This window comes from Canis aureus, chromosome 13 (assembly GCF_053574225.1).
Source record: "Canis aureus isolate CA01 chromosome 13, VMU_Caureus_v.1.0, whole genome shotgun sequence".
In the NCBI taxonomy this organism is placed as follows: Eukaryota; Metazoa; Chordata; class Mammalia; order Carnivora; family Canidae; genus Canis; species Canis aureus.
In genome coordinates this window covers 64870989-64898423 of record NC_135623.1, presented here as the reverse complement: position 1 = coordinate 64898423, position 27435 = coordinate 64870989, and the positions used below count along the sequence as shown (strand labels likewise).

Genomic DNA, 27435 nt, shown 5'->3' with positions numbered 1-27435 from the left:
TGGTTCCTAGATTCCAGTCCTAGTTTTGCCACTTATTTGCTATGCAATCTCAGTGGATTGATTGAACCACTTTAAGTTGCAGTCTCTTCATCTATGAAAGGAGGGATTGTCATAAAATTCAATGACACATACCAAGTTGAAGATAAAATATAATTTATTTATTTTATCACTATTATTGATATGGCATTGTTGGTCATGCTTAATAACAAGCATAAAGCCCTATGAAAACACTATTTTGAAACAACTTGCTTTAATTTATATTATGACTTTCAACAACTTTAAAGGTAGACTTGCTAATTAAAATGCAAAACTCATAGAAACATTTGAATTTCAAATATACAATAAATATTTTTTTTCACAATAAGTATGTACCAAATGTTGCATGGTATATACTTACACAAGAATCATTCTTATCTGTCTGAAATTCGACTGTAATTAGGTGCTGCATTTTATTTGCTATGTCTGGCATTCTCTTTACATGAAACTCAAATTGTCTTAAATACTGCATAAAGCTTTTCTTATAAATGATACTATGGCTTACATCACTGATACTAAGAGTTTGAACTGTTGAAAGTGAATTTAATACATTTGCCTGGTAGATATTATTTTTCCACCTTTGCATTTATTCTGTGATTTTTGTTTCTTTTACATCTATCTAACCTGTTAGTAATTGTGTCTCACACTGAGAAGAGACTAGGAAAAATAGTGGATTAAATGCATGGGAGTTTATTCTTTCATAAAATCTCCCTTCCATAGCTGGCATGATTGCTCCATGAAGCATCAGGACCTCCATCTTCTATCTTCTTTCTGACATTCCAAAAGTATGACTTTTATCTTAAAGGTCATCTCAGGGATCAAGAGGGCTGTTGGAGCTCCAGCCACTGATCTATATTCCAGCATTCTATAGTCCAGGCTCACAGCAGTACAAAGCAAGTAAAAGATAAAAGATCTTTTTCCTGGAAGTCCCGCATCTGTTTATGGGTCAGTGATGAGCAATAACAGCAATAACTGTACCAAGGAGACTGGTAAATACCATCGTTTAGCCAGGCATACAGCTCTTCTGTTACCGAAGAGGAACAGGAGAGCAATCTCTACTCCTCTATCTATGGCCGTCTAAGAGGATGGAAGATGTTCTAACTTTTTTCTTTATACTTTTGTTTTGTTTTGTTTTTCGGCATTCATCAAATGTGATTATCCATCTGAATTCAAATCTGAGCAGCTCTGCTCACCAACTTTGTTCCTTTGGTAGTTTCATCAGGCTTCAATTTACCTCTTTGATTGTTTTATTTGGCTTTTACAGGCTTCTCCTTAAATATTCTACTAAGTTTTATTTATTTATTTTGTATTCAGTCTGATGATTTTTTCCCTGATCATTCTGAAGATGGTTCTATCCCTACAGCTTATTTGAAACAATTCTCACCATGTAGAGTTAACATCCATTTAAAGCAAAGCGTTCCATTGAAAAATGATACATCACTCACGGAAAGTAAACCAATTGAAATAATCACTTTAATTCAAATCAGAATCCAATTGCATGTATGGCAGCTTGCGTATTAGTTTTTGTTTATTTAATGCTCAATTTCCTAGTACATAGCTGGCAAAACTAACAGTGGGAGATAACATAGCACAGCATAGTAATAAGATTTTATCAAAATTAAAAATTGTAATACAATTTTATTTTATTTTTAAAGATTTTATTTATTCATGACAGACAGAGAGAGAGAGAGAGAGAGAGAGAGGCAGAGGGAGCCCGATGTGGGACTTGATCCCAGGACGCTGGGATCACACCCTGAACCAAAGGCAGACTCTCAACCCCTGAGCCACCCAGGCACCCCATAAAATTTTATTTTATTGTTAATTTTATTTTAGTATGTCCAGATTTTTAAAGGCATTAAATGCTTAATATAGGATACTATACCATATTCTGATGAAAAATAAAATGTTTCAGAATATGTTACTAAACTTCAAATTTAGAAGTAAAATCCCCAAGTCATACTTAGCTCCCAGAGACTAAAAGAAATTATTTTTAGTAGAAGAGAATTCTGACTCTGTTATTCAGTTTTAATACTTACAGCAGTGTGAAGATATAACTTTTTCCCTTAAGCCTATGAATTTTAGAGATCTCATACAAACAAAAGGGGTATTTTTACCCTTTAGGCTATTCATTGATAACAGAACCCAAAGTATGTATCACCAATAAAAACAATTTAATTAGCAAGTTTTCATTTTAACTTTTTAGAAACCTATATTTTTGTATTTTAATATGGAACATATTAGAGTATAACATCAACACTAGTTATTAAAAAGGAAGTTATTGACTTTTTTCTTCTCTAGACTATAAACAATCCATTTCTTATTTCTCCTTAAGTAAAAATGTAGACATTTAATGTTTGTAGTATAATACATCATTCACCATGGAATTTTTGTCTGTAATTTATTTTGAATAAAAGCCTGAGGCCATTGTGACTTAAAATCCAAGGGGAATTAGAAAATATTTATCATTTGAAATCTTCCAAGCCAAAGAAAGCTAGGAATATTGGCCAGGCTAAAGATGTTGGATTTCTTCCACAAATGGCAAACACGCAACATACATTCATTTTCCACCTATATAGGTGTTTAATTGGTGAAATTGCACATGATCATAAACATTGCCTAAGAAAATACTTCATTAAAGTGAATTTTATTCTAAATTACATTGTTCTGCTAATATTCTGGAACACTGCATAGTACTATTCATTTCTTCAGAAAGTATTAAAATCAAAAATTTAAAAATATTTTTAAATGCCTTTGGCCTTATTCCTTAGGAACTTATTCTTGCAAATAACAATTTGAAAATATTCATGTGTGGATAGGTGAATGAAATACTCACATGCTAATTTGTTGAGTACCTGGTAATGTATGTTATTTTTTTTAGTTTTAAAATTTCAGGTACAGTTTCAAAGTTATGATGGATCTTGTTATTTTAATAAGTTTATGAAGAATATTACTATGGAAACATGACTTTACTATGACATTCTTTTTTTATAAAAACTGTTGCTAAATATCAATATAGATTATTAAATTGATGAAACATTTTTATCTTTTTTTCATTATGTCTCTGAACTCATGGCTTCAACTACTGTATTTAAGCTAATACATTCTAAGTTATAATTCTATTTAAATTTTCTCTTCTTTTCTTTCTTTTTTTTTTTTTCATTTTAATGTGTGAAATCTGATGTAGGAAAGATGAGTTTCAGAGCCAAGGACCCAGAAACAATTCTTCAGACGTCTTTAGTGCAAAAAGATGATTTTATTAAAGCCTGGGGACTGGACCTCTGGGCAAAGAGTTGCACAGGGGTCATGAGGTGTGGCCCATTATCTCCTTTAACTTGGGAGGAGGTTAGGCATAGTGTAAGTCTCTAAAGAATTTTGGAAGCAGGATTTCCAGGACCTTGATGTGGCTAGCTATTGTTGGGGAAAGGTCATTTATCACTGTCTAATAAAACTTGAGTCATGCGACCTTTCAGATGTATATCTATGGGCCATGTGCTTGGGGGATGATTGCCAGTATATATCTTGGGGGCTAGAGACAAAGGATATTTCCAAAGGAATTTTTTATATATTAAATAGAATTAACGGGGTCCTGGGGATTGGGCTAAGATTGCTCTCTTGCCCTCAGTGAAGTAGTAACATGGAGGCAGCCGAGTTCCTAGAGGAACATCACTCTGTGAGTTTCAAGTACTTGTCAATGGGCTGTAGATAGTAAGGAAATTTTTCTTTTGCCTTTGTTCCACATCAAAATCCAAACCAATTATATTTATCCCCAAATCTGCAACATTTGTAGTGTTTCCTATTCCATGTAAACGTAGCCAGAAAACTGAATCCTGCTAATGTTCTCTCTCAATTTGTCCCTCAAATCTAATGTTACAAAACTTGTGAATTTAACTTTTTTTTTTAAATTTTTCTTAAATCTCTTCCATCATCTCATAGTTTCAGCTCTTATCATTTCTCACCTTCAAACTTGATCCTTTCCTACCAAGACTGCCCCTCCAGCTTAAACCTACACTTCATATTACAGGCAGACAGATCGACATAAAATTTATATTTAGTCATTTTGCATTCCTCTTCAAAACCCTTTAATGGCTGCTTGTAGCTTGCATGAAGAAAAGAAAAAGATTCAAATTATTTAGCTTATTCTGGAAGGCTATTTTTCTTATTAATTTCTCATACTATTCATACATATTCATTCTTTCCTACAAATCTCCAAAACACTAACGCTTTCTGACTATTAAGCTGTGCTATTATTTCCATTCTCAAACACATCTCTCTACTGGAAAATCTTCCCTTGTCTTTTTAATTTACCTAAATCCAGTGCACTTTTTACAAACAAATAAATATTTCTTAACCCTAAATTTGACTTGTTTTAAAGTTCGTTGTCTAGTAATCATCATACGTGTTGCATCATAATAAAACTATTAACATTCTTGATTTTTTTCTCTAGATTAGAACTGGGAGCTGAAGGACCTTTACATATTCAACCTTGGGATATGAGTTTAGTACTGTACTGACGCATAGGAGATGATAAAATTAAATGCGCAAATGACCAATGACATGGTGATATTTCTAATATTCACAATTATGCATTATTGAGTTTATTTGTATAGTGTAACATCTTGCTAGAGACTTTACTTACTGTAGTCACATGCAGGGTTATCAATCAACCTATGTTTATTAGCAGTCAATCATTGAAGCCTAACAGAGTTCAATAATTTCTGGATTCCATTTCTTTAATAACATTTCTCATTAAGCATATTGATTTTTTTACTGCAGTTTCAATTTAATCTCCTATCATATGCAATAAGGGGGGGAGAAAAAGATGAGGGGCAACACATATTTGATCATTGTTTAGTCTTTATATATTCAACGAATATTGATTAAACTGGTACACTTTTCAGGCATTCAGTTAAATGCTGAGGATATACCTGTAAGAGACATCAATTCCAGTCTTCAAAATCTCACAGATTGAAGGAATCAAAAAAGAACATAATTGCATTACATTTAACAATACAGTATGAAAGCTTCATAAATACAGATCTTCCTCCACTAATGATGGGGTTACATCCCAGTAAACCCATTGTAAGTTGAAAATACCTTAAGTGGAAGATGGATTTAATACATATAACCTACTGAGCAGCTTAACTTAGCCCAGCCTACTGTAATGTGCTCCGAACACTTACAGTAGACTACAGATAGGCAAATTCATCTAACATAAAGCTTATTTGAAAATAAAGTGGTGAACTTCCACTGTAACTTAATGAATATGGCACTGAAAGTGAAAAACAAAATGACTATATGGGTACAGAATGAGTTTTAAGTATATGGATTTGTCCTCATGATCCCATGCTTGATTGGGAGCTCTGGCCCACTGCTGCTGCTCAGCATTGCCAGGGAGTATTAGTACCACACAGTGCTAGCCCAGGAACATATATCAAAATTAAAATTCGAAGTACACGGTCTACAAATTTGTATAGTTTTCACACCATGGTAAAGTTGAAAAATCGTAAGTTTGTGGCTATCTATATAGATTTGTTTCTTTTATATGCAAATATATAAAGAATAGAAAAAGTCAAATTTAAGTTGCAGAGTCACAGAAGATGTCTAAGAATATGTTAGTTTTGCAGTGGAGTCGAGAGCTAAATGCAGGAGTGGTAGGCTTTTCTTAGGAAAAAGTACAGGAGGCTTGAGATAGCATGGTGTATTTTTTTTTAATTTTTATTTATTTATGATAGTCACAGAGAGACAGAGAGAGAGGCAGAGACACAGGCAGAGGGAGAAGCAGGCTCCATGCACCGGGAACCCGATGTGGGATTCGATCCCGGGTCTCCGGGATCGCGCCCTGGGCCAAAGGCAGGCGCCAAACCGCTGCGCCACCCAGGGATCCCTAGCATGGTGTATTTAATAGAGTGCAAGTCCCTTGTTATGTACAAGAGTAAGCAAAGACAATAGATTAATAAACGGCTTCAAATTATTAATATATTGATAAAAGGTTTGAATAATTAAATAAACCCAAGTTTTTGCATTTGATTATAAAGGTGTACATTTATGTTTATAACATATAACAAAATGATAAAAATGGTTGGATACTTAGTATTTGCTAAGCATTGACATTTTCAATTTTTTAAAAAATAGATTAACTTATTTCTCAGCATAAGGGAAACCTGCATACTTATACCCATACACAAGATGATGTTTAACTTGATTTTTAGCTGCATAATTTCAATAATAATTTGGTTTTCTTTACAGTTTATCTTTCTCCATGCAACTTGGTCGATATTTGCAGATAGAACTGTAAACAAATAATACATCTACAAAGTTTTAAGCAACTTTTCAGTTTTGTATCAAAGGAGAATAGTGAGCACCACTTAAAATATATATAACTTATGCCAATTGATCTTACAGACCTCCTAAAGTACATACTATTCATTTCACAGTAGACTTTTCATTGCCCTCTAATTATAGCTAACTTCTTCCTAACCTTTATATAACGCCCAGTTTGTAGGAGCTATCTATTTCTACACATTTTTAAAAAACTGAGGGAAAATTCTAGGTATAATTGCTTCACAGCCACCAACAATCATAGGGTTCAAAATCAAAATCTTCATGTATAATTTAAGGCATAATAGGTGGAGATTGTTTAATATAGAAAGACAACATGGCTTTAACAGTAACTGTTGATTCTTATTTTCTTTATCTTTCTCCTTTTGTGCAAGAACACATAAGATTACATAATATAAAATAAAAAATAGTATCATAGATATCTGTGTCTTCTAACAGTATTCATGTATGCTATCAACATTATCCTTCTGAGTACTCAATGTTTTAGAGAGGGAAAGTTAAGGAGACTATTGGAAGTGATTAATCAAAAAGAAAAGAAATTGTAAAATCTAATTTTGTTGTTCCTTCAAAGATGAATTATTTTATTTCTGTTCAATTAGCAGGATTTTGGCAGAGGTTAGAAATGTATCATATATTTTCTTCCTAACAGTAAAATAAGTAAATAGTAAAAACACTATTAAATTAAGACAAAGATGTAAAAACACTTCTAAAAAAGAACACTGAAATGAATTTTTTCTTGATCACTCAAGTAATTAGATGCAGAGGTATGTGAAATCAGTTATGTTAGTGAAGTACGTTAATTGGCAATTGCTTAAAAATTTTGTTTTTCCTACTTAAAATGAATTATATTTATGATAGATAACTCTAGTAAATGCTCTTAAATTTATATAACCAATGTTCAAATATATCTATATTAACATTATTATGATTTGTAAGACCTTCTTCCAATGGCAAAAATCCATTGTGATTTTACTTTTGTCTAAAAATTAACTAGCTGTTGTCCCAAAGGCAGATATTAATTCCTCCCTTATTAATTTCTATTCTACTGTGGCATATGTAAGTCTATTGATTTAGCTTGAATGTGCTCTTTTGGCAATTTATCAAAAATGTTTACAGAGTCAACAAATATGTATGAGTTAACATCATCTTTTATGATGTCTTTTATGATTCTAGAGTTTATAGATGTAAGATTTACTTTAATTTATGGCAAGAAATATTGGCATAAAAATAAAGACAATCTTCAGTGTATGAGGTGAACAAGGACAATTTAATTTTTAGAGAGAACCTGGGCTAAACATGGTTGCAATATGTTATGATGTTATTTCATGTTTTGGGTAGGAGAAACCAACTAGAGGGTCATCTTCTGCCTAATGCTTTAGAGTCAATTGCTTGGGACACTGTATGTTACAAAGATAAGTGATAATGAGATATTTTTCAAGATGTTATTGAACTATGGAGTAATATTCCCACCCAAGGATTATTCAATTCACTAGGGATGTACATTTGTCCATTAACTACTTATTAGGGCACAGACTCTGTGAATATGCATGTTAAGTTTTATTATATGTTGCCCAAAAGAGATGCAAATGATTTCTATTCTATGGAAAAGATAACTCCAAAATAATCATTAACCAATTTTGTGTTAAACATCTCAAATTTATATGTGTATGCCTTTCACAAATTATATAAACATCTGCTCTTCAAATGGACTGCAAGCTATCTTTACCATCTTGCTGGTTCCCTCATTAATGAGATAAATAAACCTTTGGCTCCTCTTCACTTTATATTTTTATTAGAATTGTGCTTTAACTCTTTTAAAGTTATATTCAACCATGTTGTAAGCTCCATGCATCTACAGTTCCTATACACTCCAGCAGGATTATGTTGGTAAAATGTACTTTTCATTTCTAGCAATTTAACCGAATAAAAGAGGGAGCTATTATTTTTACAATTTAGTGATAAAATTCTGTCTTAGAAACAGTTTTTTTTTTTTGGTTTTTTTTTTTTTTTTTTTTGGTGAAGTGGGTGGAAGGAACTTAATTGCCTCTGCTGTATTAAGACATTTAGAGACTACAACATAATCCCTGGCCCAAGAGAGAGATGCACCCATGAAACACTGAAGTTATTGCTCTGTCAGTTCCTTGGTAATTAAATGTCGGCAAGGCATGAAATCTCTCTAAATCACAGTCTTTGTATTTCTAAAGAAAATAAAAGCTATTCCAGCAACTTACCGTACAGATTTGTGAAAAATTATATTAAATGAAATATACGTCTTTAAACTAACACAAGAAATAGTAAAAATTTAATAAGGTCTAGTTCTCTTCCCCTTACAGAAACATTTACCCATTCCTTTTGTCCTCACTTTAATTCTTGTTCATTTGTTAATAAGATCTTATCCTATTAATGTGAATATTTTATTAATCAAAGAACTGAAAAATCAACTTTGAAATAAATTAGAAGTATATATAACACTAATGAATGTTTCATAAGAAAATGTAATATTCACCTTCTAACTGAAAAACACAAAATTAATTGTCAAGAAAATGTTCTTTCTATTTCAGACTCTTAATATTCCATGAAATATGTTTTCCTTAACACAAATCCATAGAGTAGAATATACAAATTACAGTCTGGTGAAGAATACCCAAAAGAGTACAATTACATTAACAGAAAGATATAGTCTGTCTCGTAATTTACTTAGAAAAAAAATCTCATTAGCTTTTAAATAATAGCAGTTTTCAAGACTTTGAAACAACACCCATGGATCTCTAAATATACTACTGCATCTGTGTTTCATTGAATTTGCTTTCCTCTAAAAAACAACAACAAAAAAAGAAGTTACTCTTGTACAGTGGGATGGTAATCAGAGTGTTGTTCTGACCTGGTCACACACTAAAATAAATCTTATATGAACCAACTAAAACTTCTAAATTGGAGGTAACTTTATTATTTTTATTTATTTATTTAATTTTCTTTGGAGGTAACTTTAAATGAGAAATCAGGATACAGTAATTCAAGAATAAACCAAGACTTAAAGGAAATACCTAAATTCCCATGTAAATTATATGCTGAAATTTCTTATACAATTTGCTTTAGGGAAACATGGGTGGCTCAGTGGTTGAGCATCTGCCTTTGGCTCAGGTCGTGATTCTGGGGCCCTGGGATCGGGACTCGATCCTGCATCGAGCTTCCTGTGGGAAGCCTGCTTCTCCTTCTACCTATGTCTCTGCCTCTCTCTGTCTCTCTGTGTCTCTCATGAATAAATAAGCAAAATTATAGAAAAAAAAGTTCTTGCTTTAATTACCAAGTTTATTCAGGCATCGGTTCAAATTTGAAACTATGCTTCTTAAATGAATAATTAATATATACTTATTTTTTTATTATTGAAGTTGTCTAGTGAAAACACTGTGGTGATTGTGTATGCCTGAGAGGGCTGTGTGGCACTTTGAATAATACTTATATTGTTAAATAAGTGAAATAACATAACGTCAAGTATAGAGAAGTTCAGACTTCTGCCTTGAAGAATTAGGAGGAACAGAATAATTCTAAACAATAACCAGAAACTCCAATTATAAGGACATTTTTATGAAGGTAGAAATGGACACATAATATCTGGGAAGCATAGAACCAACCAACTCCATTGCCATAGTAACTCTTAGTATAAAGATAACAGTGGGGAATGAAATTTTCTTGACTTTAGATCAATACTGAAAGTTGCCTGGGTGCATCAGGTAATATTAATTTGGCCCATAAGGAATTCATTTGCTTAAGTTTTGCTTCTTTGTTTGTTACTGAGCAAATATGGTACAGAAAGGTTGGGGAAAGACAAGATGACATTTTGTGTCAGATTCCTATTAATATAACAGGTATAGATAGCAAGTGAGGGGCCTCTTTCACAAGAGCATATGAAGCAATGTTCTGTCAACAAATGAGGGAAAAAGCAGGAACAAATTAAAATTTTCGGTCCTAGTGACTCTTGTGTAGTACTATTAATACTATATAGTACCTAGTATTATGTAAAATTGAAAGAATCTTCTGAGTTGGTTTCTTGTTGGAATTAGAATACATTTTATATATAAATATAATGACTTTGAAGTCCTCTGTGGACATCCAGTACAAAACATATGTAGTTTGAGGATGCAAGATTTATTGTTCATATTTATAAAAATTTAACCAAGTGTAAATGATTCATGTGTTCAGTCACTGTTACTTACTGCTTTGGAGATCCTTCCAGTTTCCAGTTACAATTATGGTTTTGAGATTGTTGTAATTGAGTTAAGTCTTATCTTAAGACATCCTCTTATATCATCTCTTATACTTATGATGAGAAAGGTATCAATATCCCAGTTTTATAGACAAGAAAGGGTCAATTCAAAGAAGGTAGACAACTTCAAGGCCTGACTTGAGCTGGAGATTGCTGACTGCCTGGTGTTAACAGTAACTGATTGATGGAACAAGCCAAAATGAAAGTAACATCCAAGCCTTTAGTCACTTAGTGTAAAAATATAAGCAAGAGGCTAAATTAGAGAAAGTGCCAAATCTCCCACTGTTTCATTTTTCTCCGTGAAATGGCACCAGTCAAGGGTCAGATGGATCAGCACAGACATGGTGGATTGCTAGCCAAAATGAAAGTAATTGCCTCACGCCCCCAAAAAAAGCTGAACAAAAGAACCCTGCAGTTTCATGGACTCCAGTGGAGGAGGGGAAGGATGGGTAAGGGCTAGGCGTAGCAAAGTACTAAATACTGGGTCCAGAGTAGAAAAATGTGTCTTCGAGTCTCTTCTCCACTCTTCTCCCCATAAAGCATTCTCAGCAGAGGTGCCTGTCACAAGTGCTTCTGATGTAGGTTCTTGATGGAAGGTAACCAAAGGAGGTGCTGGGGCTAGTAATACAAGGGATCCTGGCCAAGGGATCCTGGATTCTTAACTATAACTTTCTATAGTGATGGCAGTGCATTGGCTGCGCTCCGAGTCTGGTGTCAAAAGGCAACTTTCTCTCACAAAGTCTGCCAGACCAAAACCTTTGTAACTGCCTGTGGTCAGACCTGAAAGATCACACATAGATTTTTTGACCAGGAGCCAGACTCCTCAATAATTTTTGCAAAACTTATACGTTAGTTAGCTTGAAAAAAAATCCCGTTTTCTTGTATTCAAGATTGCTCTCCTCATTAAGAGCATTTTTGTAAGTTACCTATAACTTTATTGACTTTTATATAACCTCATAATTTTACAATTCCTTGCTAATAAGAAATGTGTTTGGAAATGTTTGCTGCAACTTGGGATAGGAAACAGAGCGGGAGTAGAGATGTAGATGGCAGTCCCATAGGCCACTTGAAAAATGGTGAAAAGAGGAAGAAAATCCTTGTATGAGACGTATATTAGACAACCATAGCATTCTGCTGCCTGGATGTACCCTAAATGTCACTGTTCTCCAGAAATAAAACAAAGCTATATTTTACTAATGATTCATTGATATCATGTCTTTCTACTTTGTCTAATACGTATCTATATATATGTTGCCTTAGCTCCCTCACTGTATCTTAAGGTCTTTGCTCACTTAGCAGTGCTTCTTAATTCATATTTTATAACCAAAGAAAAACCAAAGTGATATCTTCATAAGAAGTTCCCAATACATACTATTGAGTTGAATATGCTAAGCAGTCAGTAAGACATAGAGCTTTCTTCGTCATTGAGATCAGTGACTTTTTTTTTTTTTTTTTTGGTACACCCAGGTAGCAGAATAACATGGTTGTCCCTTAGTAGTATGAATTTTGACATCCAAAATGAGTAAGTGACAAATTGTAATAAAGGGCTTAAGATTGGCAACGCCAACCTGATAGGAAGTTCAAAGGAATAAATTGCTAATTAGAAATGAAGGTTTCAGATTGAGATGCATTATAAAATTAAAACTTAAATTTCATTGGGATTTAATGTTACCCTTAATGGACTAAAGTGATTTTCAATGTCCTTTTTGGCATCTCTTTGCACATTAAAAGTAATATGGCTGTCATTCATCTTTGGTTAATCTGAGGAAGTAAAATGATTATACTTTGAAATTATGTTTTATATAGTAATTTTTCTTCAGGAATAACTTAAAAAAATGGAGCTGCCATTTGTGTGTTTCCTTTAAGCAGTTTTCATCATTGTGGTCATATTTCTGATTATACTGTAACATTTCTACCTTAAGAAAGCCTTTAGATTCATCAGGTCTCAGTGATATTTTAAGTACAACTTGTTTTTTTTTTTTTTAAAAAATTTTTATTTATTTATGATAGTCACACAGAGAGAGAGAGAGGCAGAGACATAGGCAGAGGGAGAAGCAGGCTCCATGCACCGGGAGCCTGACATGGGATTCGATCCCGGGTCTCCAGGATCACGCCCTGGGCCAAAGGCAGGCGCCAAACCGCTGCGCCACCCAGGGATCCCCTTGTTTTTTTTTTTTTTAAACAATTTCCATAGTCTCCATAACTCAAAACATAGAGATTATAGATTTTCAAATCCAGTCAGTAAAATAATAATATGTTAGAAGAATTAACATTTTTGAGTGGCTATCCCCAGTGCTAACATGTTATATTAAATTGGTTCATTGAATCATGATATTCAAACTCAATAAGGAAAAGTGCTTCTCTCCCCCCATCCCATTTACGTATGAGAAGCTGAGACTAAGAGACTGATTTTACCAAAGTCATACAAAGAGAGCTAGAAGTAAAGCCAGAATTAAAAGCCAGGTTTGGTACTTGCTTGGCAGTACATAAAACTAAATTGGAATGATACAGAGAAGATTAGCATGGCCTTGGTGCAAGTATGACACACAATTACACAAAGCTTTTCATAAAAAGAAGAAAAAAAGCTAGATTTATTGTCTCCAAAGTTATATTATTTTTGTCTGTATAAGACATATCTAATCTTCCTTGTATATTATATTTGAATTAAAAATGAGTTATTTTGTTATATGTGGCCATTATAAAACTATTCCAAAGTCTCTATCTATATAATACCAGTATAAATTCAAAAATTTTATGATAATTTATATTTCAGATGTGAAATTATATGTTTTAGTATCTATAGAATAGGTGTGCTATTATTTTAGTCAATTCCATTTAATGCTCCAAAAAATTTGATAAGTTATCATGTGGAAAATTGTCTGATTATACACTATTTATGCCTTTAGTGCTGTAGTAATAGATACAAAAATATGGTGAATTATGAAAAATTAATTCAATATAATTAACCATTGAGATTTCTGAGGGTCAATATTTTGCACAAAGGTGCCTGATAAAAACACACTTCCTAAAATTGTGAAATACTGCTATTAAAAACTAGTAAATATGGGAAAAAAAGGTTAATTTATTAAGACTAAAATTTGCATGTGATTAAAGAGAACTTTTGAAGGCTATCATTTCCATATGATGGATATTTCATTCTGCTTTCTCATTAATGAAAAATACTGCATGCTACTGACAGTCATAGCAGAGTTAGGATTGGTGTTTCCCCACTGGGCTCCAACTGCAACAACTTTCATGTTGTTCACCACAACACCTGCTTCTCTGCTTTTTCCAATCTAGACTGCAACAGGTGTCTGCATAGGATTGCAACTTAATTTTGTAGACAGTAAATATGCCAGGGAGGGTGGGGGGATGGGAGAACAGGTGCCTAGGTTAAGGAGTGTACTTGTGATGAGCAATGGGTGTTGTACGAAAGTGTCGAATCACTGTATTGTACATTTGAAACTAATAATACACTGCGTTAACTAACTGGAATGTAAATAACAACGTGGAAAAAATAAAAAATATTAAAAAAAAAAGGAAAGAAAAAAGGAAAAAAAAACAAAACAAAAAACCCTAATAGATACCCACTGCTATAAATCTGTAGTTCTGTTCATAATATAAAGCAATTTTTAATAAACATCTATATATAAGAATGATAAAACTACATTATAAAACCATCAAATTGGAAGTGCACATAATGTTATATGCTCTCTATTCTCTAAATTATTATATAGAAGATATCCTGAATTTTGGGGTGCCTGGCTGGCTCAGTGGTTGAGCATCTGCCTTTGGCTCAGGTCCCGGGATTGAGTCCCTCATCGGGCTCCTTGCCTGAGCCTGCTTCTTCCCGTGCCTATACCTCTGCCTGTCTCTGTCTCTCATGAATAAATAAATAAAATCCTTTTTTTTTTTTTAAAATGATATCCTGAATTTCAATCTTGCAAACAAATTGCATTGCTATAGCTATGTAAATACATACATGACGAGAAAAATTAAAATATCAAAATAAAAGCGCTTATCTCTGGAATTCAGAATTGTAAGTCATTTAGGCTTTAAAAACTTAGCATGAAGTCCTATTAATATAAAAAAGTGGAGAGGATCAAATTTAGTGCAGTCAATTATGGAGTGGAGGTCGGCACTTCAATTTGGCAGAAAGGGAAAATTCAAATATGGATAGAGTTAATGCTGTTGTTCTTTAGTAATTGCTTCAAATGCATTTTCTTAATTAGTAATAACTATCGCATCTCTTATGAAGAAGCATTTATCTTCCCCACTGTCTGTCTCATGTACAATAGTATGTAACCAGTATTGGAAAATTTCACTTTTATACATCCCTCCCTGTAATCTTTCTCATCACTTAAAAATTTCTCTTGCAAGTTTAATTGCCTAAGAGCTTATGTGAATTTAATTAAAGAGAAATAATAAATTTACCATGTATAAGCAAGTCCTTGAGAGTTTTACCATGTCAAATATCTCAAATACGTTAAATTAAAGCTCCCCAAGCAAAGGGTGCAAGATATTCTGCATAAATCTGCTTTTAGAGGTCCCACTTAATGAAGGAAAAACAATAGCCTTGTCTAACAGAAATAAAGAGATATTTATAATTGACCTGAAATATCATATCATGCCAGAAATCAATCGTTTGGGATATGAGATACAATACCCTGATTTTGTCATTTTTCTTTTTTAAAAAAATTATTTTTTCTGTTGTAAACCATGTCACACATACACAAAGAAATGTCCTACTAATAACTGAACCTAAAACTAACTTAAACTATAATCAAAAATTACATGGCTCAGTTGGTTAAGTGTTCAACTCTTGGTTTCAGCTCGGTCATTCCTTGGACTTCTAGCTCAGCAAGGAGTTGGCATGAAAGATTCTCTCTCTGCCCCATCCCCAGCTCATGTTCTTTCTCTCTCTAAAAATAAATACATAAATCTTAAAATAAATTACCCCGGAAGTGGTTTTATTGATAACATAACACTTCACTGTAATATTCTGATAAACAGCAACTCCATTTAAACAATATAAAAACTGTAATCATCTTGAACAATCATCATAATATATTTTATAAAGAGTCCAGATACAGTATTTCAGATTTATATTTTTTTTAAATACATGATCATTTGGTGGTCATTTATTCAATTCCACCAGAATGTTGAAATAAAAATGGAGGGATTGGTATGAGTGTATGTTGGTAAATAGTGATAATTTAAAAAATTAAAAAACAAAATAAAAATTCACCTTCTAGTCATGCTTTTGTCATTTTTGTTAGTGAACCTGAGAATGAGAGAACAATGATCTTCATTAATATAATTTCTAATTGTACCCAATATCTTTTAAAATAAAACATGGGCCAAGAAGTTGAGCCTACTCCTATAGTCTAAGTTACATTCCAGATGTAACATAAAGTACAGCTGTGTGTGTATTTGTGTGTATTTACGTATAATTTTAATCCCCACCACCCCCTTGGGATGCTTGTATTTCTGTTAGCATATCAGGAAACTCTAGAAACAAAGCTAGAAATGGAACTGAGGCTTTCTGCCTCAAAAATCTATTCATAAGTTTAAGAAAGCTATCTGTGAGTGTTGATTTAAGCAATATTTCACATAACTGTCTGAGTTACATGTATTTTCACCTGACACTATTGAAACTTCATAATTTGATCTTAACGCCAGTGAATACTGGCATGGCTCTTTCTTTCCAATTCTGCTTATATTTCTTTTCCTTGACTTATTGCACCTTTTAGAAACTCCAGTACAATGTTGAATGAAAACTATGATAATAGGAATGTTTCTCTTCTTAACAAATCTCAAAAGGTAGCTTTAAGGGTCGACTCTTAAATATGATATTTACTGTAGGTATTCTGAATACCTGTTAGCACATAAATTTTATTTTAAATGTTCTGAAAATGTTATCATTGATGATTCTTCTATATCAAATGTGTTATTTTTTCAGCAGTTATTGAGATTGTCTTATGAATTTTCTCTTTTAATCTTTCACTGTAAGTTGATTTGTATAATATGCACCAACCTTTGTTTCCTGGATAAAGCAAATTGGCATGACTTATTGTTGTGACGAAGGTATCCCTTAACAGATTGAGGAAGTTATCTTCCAGTATTCAGAGAATTTTATCATTAATGAGAGCTAAAAATTGTCCAGTTTTTTCTTCATCCATTAAGATGATAATGCTATTCTGATAATGTAGTAGAATATGCTGTTTAGTAAGGTTTACACTAGCTTTTCATTCTTGGAATAACTTTACTTGGTCATACTGTAGTATCTTTTATATATTATCATTTATTGCTTTCAAGTACTAAAATTTTAATAAATGCTTTTAAGCCTATATTTATTTTTTTAAGATTTTATTTATTTATTCATGAGAGACACAGGCAGAGGGAGAAGCAGGCTCCATGCAGGAAGCCCTATGTGGGACTCGATCTGGATCTGGGATCACGCCCTGAGCAAAGGCAGACGCTCAACTGCTGAGCCACCGAGGAGTCCCACATTTTAAAATCTTATATTTTAATTATCATTTAGCTTGAAATATTTTCTAACTTGTGTTTTCTGCGATCTAAAATATATAGTATATACTTGTATGTTATATACAATTTAAGTTATATAAATTTATATTTGTATATATAATATGTATGAAATATTATATATATCATATTTTGTGTACTATATAAATTACTTATGTGTTTATTTTCATCCTAAGGAAACCCTTTTAGCATATTTTTATATAGTAAATAAGCTGGCAATTAATTTCCTATTTTGTGTTTCTGAATGTCTCTACTTCATCATCCATAAATATTATTTTTACTGGATATATAGTTCTGTGCTCACAATTTTATTTTCATTTCCTTTCATAATATGAAGAGGCCATTCTATTATTTCTTGGCCTCTTTTTCTTTTTTTCATGTTCTTTCTAATGAGAATGAAGTGGTCAATCCCATTATTGTTTAATATATGTAGTGTGTCACTCCTCCTGCCCCTCTTGCCTGCTTTGAACATTTTCTCTTTATCTTTTAATTTCACAACTTGACTATAATGTGCCTAGGTACCATTATAATTTACTTTGCATTTATCAAGTTTCAGTTTGTTTAGTTTCATGGAATCATAAGTTGATATTGTCTTCCATATTTGGGGCCAATAAATATTTTTTCTATTCCTATTTCCTCTCTTCTATCCCTTGGTATTAAAAGTACACATATTTTAACATTGATATTTTTTTCATGGGTCTCTAGCACCCTGTTAATTTTTCTTTGATGCCTTTTCTCTTTATTTTTCAAAGAGCATAATTTCTATTTATATTCAAGTTTACTGACACTTCCTTAGGCATTATTGATCTGATGTTGAGTCCATTCAGTGATGGTTAATTATGTAATTTTATTTGTTGACTTTTCAGCTCTAGTTTTTTTATTTGGAGTTTTTATTTTACATATATATGTTTATGATTATATATATTTACATATATATGATTTATTTGAAATTATTTCTCTTGTCATTCCTTATTTTCCTTTGGATGTTTGTTCTTATTTATAATATCCTATGTAAAGTCCTTATTTACTTACTGCTTGAGTTTGGTTATCTTCTTCTATTTGCCTGTCTGATTAATCTTTAGTTGGAGAGTGGACAATAAGAACAATATGTTATAGACTCTCTGGGTTCTTTTTTCGTCTTCTGAAGAGGGCTTTTTTTTTCCCCCCTAATAGGCAAATTACTGAATGGACTCAAATTCCAAACTCTGACTTAGGCAGTAGTAAAAAGTTCTACTAAGTTTTCCCTATGCAAGCATAGTTCAAAATGCAAGATATTAAAGGGATTTAGATACGGGAAGAAATAGTTGGTTTGAGAATGCAACTGAAGTATTGGAAACAGAGGATTTAAGAAAAAATACATATTGTAGCACTCCAAGAAAATATATAAAGTTAAAACCAAGGCAGTAATAGAGTAGAAAGTGTTGCATTTTGTTTTGTTTTTAATTTTGCCTACCCAGCATTCCTTTATCTTCTTAGATAACCACCTCACCATGTCTCCATGTCCATGCATTTGGAAGAAATTGACCTAATCCTTAGTTCCAGATGGGGCACACATAACTCAGTCTAATCATCAAAATATGCAGTCAACATCATTTCCAGATTTTGGATGAACTGACTGATTTGTTGAGCTCTTTCCACTCCACTTAGATTTATAAACCTGGGATCACATCCTGAGAAATTATGTTATGGGAGCTATCATGTTGATAGAGTCAGCCTAAAAATGAAAATACCATATTAAAAACCAGAACAGAGGTATAGAAACAACAAAATGCCAGATCTTGATGACTTCCATTGATATCCAGAATCCATTTGTACCCAAAGCTAGAATTTCCAGGTGTTAACCTTGATATCAACAGAATATCTGAGAAAATAGAGGAACAATAATGCAATGAAAATGCCTGAACAACATTGTGATCAAAACAATTAAAAAATAAAGTAGAAATTGTCCCTGGTTAGATCTACACATTTTCTTAACTGGCAGTTGACTATGACTACAAGTAGTAGAAAACTCAAAAGCCAGTGCCTTAAATAAATAAGGATGTGTTTGCTTTTCATAATAGATGTCAAGATTAAGCAGGCTGGAGTTGGAATGATTGATCATCTATGGCTTCAGGAACCAGGCCTCTTCGTCTCTCATTCTGTGCGTTCCTTTTTTTTTTTTTTTTTTTTCTGTGCCTTCCTTTGTGATGGCTGTTGTACATTAGACATCATGTAGGCATTTTAGGCCAATAAACAAAGATAGTGGAGGAGGAAGTGCTAACAAACTTCCTAATCTCTCACTTTGATAACTGAATCTTTGGGCTAATTTTAAACTTTTGCTTCTAGATCAGATAATGTCATTATAGAAAAGGCTCGAACATTGCATAAGCCAATAAATTAGGCCTTTTTAGCATTCTGGAGATGAAGGAGGACATTTTAGAAAAAGAATGACTAAAGGAAATCTGAGATAATATGGTTAAGAAAACTATTTCCTTTGTGGAAATGAAGGAGAGGTTTTTTGTTTGTTTTGTTTTTCCCTAAGAGAAGTAAAAAGGCAAAAATATATGGAGTGGGTCTTAAAATTTGTTATATATTAAAAGCCATCTCTGGGAGATTTTAACTGTGAAGTACTTTCTCCCTGGGCTGGGGATAAAGTAATCTATATTTTTAAACAAGGACTCATTGAGATTCTGATATAAGTGATATGCAGATTGCATTTAAAAAGCAGAAATGTATTTTAAATAAGAAAGAAGAGAAGATACAAGAGCACATACATTTTCTCTATAAATTGGTTAAAAAGTTTCTGTGCCTATCATGATAGTTTCATGAGTGAAGCTTGAGACTTTAGAAAAATCTTTAAAAAATTGTGAACACTGTTAGGGAATTCACAAGATGAATATAGCTTTGGTTAGATTGGTAGTGGCTCGAACCATTCTGGCCCCAGTTTATTTAGCCACATACTGCAGTCTAGTGTCAAATTCCCTAACAACAAAAATCAAAATAATTTAGTCTAAGAGTATTGTCCAACTATAATCATGCAAACTTGATTTCTTAAATATCAGATGACCTATCTTAAAGAAATATAAAACAAATAAGATGGTTATAGCTTTTAAACTTAGACTTGTTTATGCATACTCCTAATGTATACTTTGCCCTGCAAACTACATAAATTTTAAACAGTAATGAATATGTAGAGTGTTCCCTTCTGCAGTACATATACTAAAAGTGGAGTGATAGAGAAGATTAGCATGGCCCCTGTGTAAAGATGATGTAATGAATATGTAGAGAGCTCAATGTGGACTTCACAAATACAACCTTGGGAATTATGCCTTGAAGAATAGATTTAAAAATTGAAAGAAGCAAATTGTAGAAATATTCAGAAATACCAATCTGCATTTATAATATTTATAAAATAATAAGTGAAAAGGAAAATATTGCTTTGGTAGAGTAGCATTTTGTTCTTTTTTTAAAATTTTAAGATTTTATTAGAGAGAGAGAAAGAGAGAGCAGGAGAAGGGGCAGAGAAGGGGAAAATCTCAAGCAGATTCTACATTGACACAGGGCTCAGTCTCATGACCATAAGATCAGGACTTGAGATGAAATCAGAGATCAATTGCCCAACTGACTGAGCCTCCCAGGTACCCTTAGCATTTCTTCTTAATCATAGTTTGAGTACTGAGCTAAGGCAGGGTAGGTCATGTGAAGTCCTTTTCTGCCCTTAACTAAATATATGAAACAAGGCTGAGATTTGGAGCCTCTTTCTTCATTGTCAAAGGAGGATGATAAACTTTCACACAAGAGGTTAGGTTGGTAAAATGTTTGGAATAGTTCTCTCCACATTTTCTAACAATAAAGTAATAAAATCTGAAGATACAATTAGTAAAAAAAAAAAAAGAAAAGAAAAGAAAAAAGAAAAACAGAAAAGAAAGAGGGAATTTGTTGCTCTTTTAAAATCAGATTACCAGAAGGAGGAGAATATGATTGCTGAGTAGCAGATAGAAACCAAACAATTTTAAAAAATGGCTTAATAAAAATAGTTTTTACCAAAGGAAAGCTAAGTGTACTACATTTTAAAAAATATATTGCCTGATAGCTCAGTAAAAAGTTTATATACAAACAATTATGAAAAAAATGATGATTCTGAAAATAAACTGATAGTTTAAATATAGCAGCACTGAAGAATGGAGAATATTTATACCATTTAGTTATAATGGTTATTTGATCTAATGAGGGTAAATAAATCCCATTGTCACTTATTTTACTATTCCTTACTGTGCTACATGAATTGATCTGCTTACAATGAAAAAATTAATAATGTATTTGTGAGATAACAAAAGTATTGCATGACTCTTTAAATATTTTTCATCTTTAAAGATTTTTATATTTAAAGTGCTAAAAAAAATCAGAATCTTTTTACCATAGATATAATTACATTTTTTTTTTTTGTATATAGCTTATGTGCATATGGACTCTTAATTATTCAGGATGCTTTTCTTTTATTTACTTGATCAATTCATCTTTGTTGACTGATTACGGTTTCTATTATCTCAATGAATCTCTCTAATTGAGGTTCAGTAAGAGATAATAATGGACATCTGATTGCAATCCTACATTTCAGTAGAGGTTCTCTTTTATTGCCATAGTTTTGAGATTGTCAACCATGAGATGCTGATAAATTTGTAGTGATTATGAATATTTAGTTCCTGAGAATAAACTCATTTTAAATATAATGTATTGTATAAAGGATGGAATATAGGAATGATTTGCTACCAGAGTATAGGTAAAAGGTTTATTAATGAAAATAGATTGTTGGAATATAATTATAAAGACAATGTGACAATTTTTGCATTTACCAGAAACTTCATGTGCATGCATCATGCAACATGATATTTTTATTTTTATTAATCAGTGAAGCCAGTTAACTTGTGGAATGAAACTCAAGGGTAGAGAATGGAATCCAAGTCCTTTCCAAGGTTCTGATTTCAAAATTCTTGTTCTTGTCACTCTGCCAAATTACTTCTTTGCTTCAGCTTTAATGAATGCCTATTTTGTGGTGGATAGTATACTAGAAGATTTACTGACCAAACTTTATTTGATCCAATAAATTCAGTTTTACTAACCTAAGTCTATAGATAAGGAAACAGAGATTCAAGGAGCCCAACTTTCTCAGGATCACATAATTGTTAAACATCAGATCATTTCATTCATTCTAGAATGAGACTGGGAAGTTTTTCAGAATCCATACAGAATAATTAAGATTTAATATTGATACTAATTTTATTTATTTGATTTTTATAATTCTAAGGTAAGATATTGTCAAATAAGAATGTCAAATATCACAGAAGAGATTAGGTTTATCTGTTATAAAAAACACGTTGTGAAGTTCCCAGTTTATGGAGTTCAAATAAATTAGAAGCAAGAGTATTTTAAATAACAATTATTGAGTATACGCCCATACCATTTATTTTTTATTTAAGCACTAAGGTATTTTCTTTCTTTAAATATGAAAAGAATTTGAGAATATATTATAATAAACAAGGGTTAAATAATAAAATAAACATAAAAGTGATTTGATTAATTAGTCAATGATATAAGAAATATAAATGAGCTACATTGAGTTCCTGTTTTGCATATTTTATGTTTGTTACAATTCAAAGCCTTCACAGAAAATTAATATTTTAAACATGACCTTCAGACTTAATTGTATTTTCTGCATTCTCTATACTTATATTGTTAGTTCACTGACTAGATATGCTCCAGAAAAGCTACATGTGAAACAAAATTTGCAATTTATAATTTAAAAGATGCTGAGGGGATGTGTTCTTTAAAGGAAGCCTCAGATGAATAGTTTTGAAATGTAAATAAAACGTTTTGCATATGGATCTACCTATATGTTTTCTTAAACTGGATACTATTTGAAGAAGTTTTCAGGGATTTTGTCTTCTAGTCTCCTTGTTTTCCCCCTCTGCTCTCTAGTCCTCCTACACCTGGATCTTCTTTTTCTATCATCAGCATCTAGTGAGCACTTATATGTTAAGCTGCCATGTTAAGTGTTGGGTCCATTACACCAGATGCTGCATTAGTGAATCATCACCTATCACTTTGGTTTCCAAGAAATTCTGTGATTATATTTTGAGTTGATATAGTTTCCCTCAGGCTTGATTAAACAATTTGTTAGTACCTTAATTAGCTCCAAGCTTGTTTGAAATTCAGTACTCAGTCTTCAGGTATAATTGTTAAACTATTTAAAATTATAATAACAAAAAAAAATAGAAATAAAATAAAATTATAATAACAAAACACCAGTAATAACTATGTTACAGCTGCGGTATTGCAGACATACTTGTAAGTATATTTTATAAATGGAATCTTTCAATCTTACAACATGGTGGTTATAGTAATATTCCCATTTTGTAGATGACGATTCTGAGACAAGAAGAGGTATGCGACTAGCCTTCATCACATAATTCTTTCTTTTATTATAGATTTTGCATCACCACCTTTCCCTACAGCCCCCTGTCCCCAAACACTGTTAACCAGCTTCTCAGTTCACAAGCAGGAGTTTGCTCTGAAGTTTTATAGCATAATATGCCCTCATTGAAGTAATGCCCTAAAAAGATACTTTGTCTTCCCTACTTCCAATCTCCAAGTGAACTAGATGACCTTTTATCTTTGTTAAAGGAATCTAGAAGATCATATCACAGGTTTGTGTTAATATGCCACTGGGCGCTAATGAACATCACAACGGTAGAGCACCATAGTGTGGAGTTCAAGCGTCAAATTCATTCATCCTCATCATACACTAGTTCTGGTGAAGAGCAAGATAGAGAAATCTGACTTCTCTAGCCCGATAAAATGCCACCGATTTTAATTTACTTTATATTAAACTCTTGTTCTTTTATCACTTTGCTTTTGAACTATGTACTATTTATGGTCCTGAAAGCAGTAGGTATAAAATATTTTCTTTTAAACATATGGATACAGGTTTTCAACTTATTAACTTGAAGTCACTTGTATTTATAAATTGTTTTATTGCTTTTCCTTTATTCTACAGTAACAATAAATCTGTACTTTGTTTTTTGATTATTGTATTTATTTTCTTCTCATGTTCGGCAATTAAGTGAAGTTCTGCATTAGAAATTGTTGATTATTGAAGGCACATGATGTGAGGAATCTCTCCTCTCTCGGCTTCCCACACATTGCTGGTTTTATTTTTCACTTTTGACTGATCCTCAGTCTTCTTGTTTGCCAACCCGTCCTCCACTAACAACCTCTAGACTGTGGCAATGCCAGCTTTAATCCCCTTCTATTGTCTCCAGATGAGCTCAGGCAGCCTGAAGTAACTGCTGTGACAGTGACAAAATCAACTCTAGTGACTCTGGCCTTTGAGGCTTTGAGTTTCAGCATCTCTCTCTGGTCTGTTCTTTCTGGCCCTTCCCATGGCTGGTTCCTTTTCCAGTTTATAGTTTTGTTAGTAAGATATGCTTTCGTAGAGAGGCCTTGCAGGACCATTCCATCCAAAGTAACCTTTCCAGCCTAATTTTTCCCTATAATTTTGCTCTAAGATATTAGCACTTTCGTGTGTTTACTGTTTGATTCTCCTCACTGCAATTATGCTTCTTGATAGTAGGTTGTTTTTTGGTTAATTGGTTCACTTTTTTATACACAGGACCTTGAATACTGTATATTCCCTAGTAGGTGTTTCACAATTATTTACAATGGATAGAAAAATTCATTTATAAACAAAAATGTATATAACATAATGCTAATCCAAAGCTAATTAGTGGTACAGGCTGTAGTTACTATAACAGTGTATGTAAGTTATAAATAACTTATAACTATTTGTTATAAATAACTATTTGTTAAATAAACACATAAAAGGTTAAAGAAGTTATTTAAAGGAATAGAAATTATAAATAACTGTTAAATAAACACATAAAAGGTTAAAGAAGTTATTTAAAGGAATAGAAATTGACCCCTGCTCCTGGTGGAGAGCCTGTATCTACCTACCCTCCAAGCTCCACGGTGTCTCTGTTCCAATCACATCACCATTCATCCTTTCCATCTCCCCACTACTATTTCCTTCACACTGTCACAGGTACTGCTCCTGAGAACATTCCCAAAAAAGCCTCAGAGTATATTCCTGGGGAAATCTGATCTAAGACCATTGCTTTTTAAAAAGATAGGATCCCTGGAGCACCTGGATGGCTCATTTGGTTGAGCATCTGCTCATTAGTTTTGGCTCAGGTCATGATCTCATGGGTTGTGAGATGGAGCCCAGCATCAGACTCAACAGGAAGCTTGTGAGGAGTCTCTCCCTCTGTCCCTCCTCTTACTTGCACACACATGTGCTCTTTCTCTCTAAAATAAATATTAGAAAAAAAATGTGATCCCAGGGTGGTGGGAGATCACCACCTTGGCTGCTAGGCGTGGTGCTGAGCTGTGGCTGCCTGCTTCTGGGCATTGAAGAAAAAGTACCTTCTCCTCACTCCTCACTTCTTCCTCTTCTCATCTACTAAACCAGTGACTGCTTCACTGGTTCTGAGAAGAAATGGAAGATCACTTCCCTTCCTTCTTCCTTGATGACTAGGAGATCCAGCCATCCATACTCAGGCTGAGGTGGAACATCTCATCACATCTTATATCTGTGCCCATTTTTCTAGCTGCATCAGGAAACCACTCCCTCATTCTCTATCAGCCCAGGCCTGTGGCAAACTCCCTCACAATTTCACTTCTGTTTCTAGCTTCTTTCTATCCACTGGCCTTCCTAAAATCAGGTACCTGGCTGTAGCTAAGCACCTTCTGGAAAAGAAACAAGCCCACCAGGCAAGGTTGGCTCAAGCTCTGGCCCCTGCTGCTTCCTAGCAGTGGGAAGTCACCTCTCTGAGACTCAGTTTTCTCATCTGTAAAATGAAGATCATCTTGCCCACCACCCAGGAATCTTATGAGGCTGCAAAAGGTGACCCACATTAGGCACCCAGCACTGCCTGATCCAAAGTCCTTTCCATTTATACTCAAGCCTGCCTTGCTTGCATCAGGATTATGTACCTGTGTCCAATTTTCTTCAGGCATCCCATCTCATGAGTTTTATTGACATCTGGGAAAAGACATTTACTTTCTACACATAAATGCCACTTGCCCTGCCCTGGATTCCTAGGCATCTTTGAGTGGTCATGGTATTCCCAAGAGTTTTGGACATTCTTCCTCCATTCTCTCTGTCCTCCCTATAGCCTCAGCTTTCACAATTTAATCTAGAGGCATTTTTGCTGTTTCTTCATCTTTGGCCAAAAGCCTACCATACCAGGCCATCAAGGCATCTCTGTTCCAAAGAATTTTTCTCAGTCAACACTTTGAGCGGCCCCCTGCTCTTACTTGGGACCCATTATCCTTTTGATGCCATGCATGATGCTATTTGTCTATATTTTGCTCTGGTCCAAACACATAGTCCTCACTTAGGAGATTGATCATAATAGCTATCATATATTCTGTGCAAGGTAAGGGCCTAAAGAGAAAAAAAAGAAAAAGAAAAGAAAGATATCTCAGTTTTCTTGATAGAGTATTAATGATTAAATTACAAAGAAAAGCTTAGATAATGAATGAAATAATTGACCCGTATAGGAAGACTATATATATATATATATATATATATATATATATATATATATATATATTATATATAATCTCTTGATCTCACTTATTTCATCACCTTGGGGAAATTATTCAAATCTTCTGTGTCCATCTGTTCCTTGATGGAATAAATATGCTGAATTGAATTATCTTACAAGTAATTTTATATATTTCTTTCATAACCTTAAAATTTAATTATGGTGGCTATTTGGTCTTATGAATAAGAAAAGGGGCTATAGCAAATAGAAGACTGGCATAGTCAATTTTTTATTATATCTGCACCTGAAATTACCATGTAGAAACTATGTACATAAAAATCTCCACAGAGAGGGATCCCTGGGTGGCGCAGCGGTTTGGCGCCTGCCTTTGGCCCAGGGCGCGATCCTGGAGACCCGGGATCGAATCCCACGTCGGGCTCCCAGTGCATGGAGCCTGCTTCTCCCTCTGCCTGTGTCTCTGCCTCTCTCTCTCTCTGTGACTATCATAAATAAATAAAAATTTTAAAAAAATTAAAAAAAAAATCTCCACAGAGAAAGTTCATCCACAACCAAAATATAAATGGAAGAAATTGATTTAAGTTAGTAATTCCATATGAATATGAAAGCAAGCTGCCTTTTCATTTCATGAATGAAATTTGTGGCAGA

At 33.2% G+C, this 27435-nt stretch overlaps 1 protein-coding gene and 2 non-coding genes across 6 annotated transcripts in view; all 3 read left to right on the top strand.

Annotated features, from left to right (window-relative positions):
- FSTL5 (follistatin like 5) overlaps positions 1 to 27435 on the top strand; it is a 682404-nt gene that overhangs the window by 470044 nt on the left and 184925 nt on the right. The gene's annotated exons all lie outside the window — the stretch shown is intronic.
- On the top strand, positions 13108 to 13213 carry LOC144282785 (U6 spliceosomal RNA). The gene has a single exon (XR_013351227.1). It is a non-coding gene; the product is annotated as a U6 spliceosomal RNA (small nuclear RNA).
- On the top strand, positions 20360 to 20465 carry LOC144282723 (U6 spliceosomal RNA). The gene has a single exon (XR_013351186.1). It is a non-coding gene; the product is annotated as a U6 spliceosomal RNA (small nuclear RNA).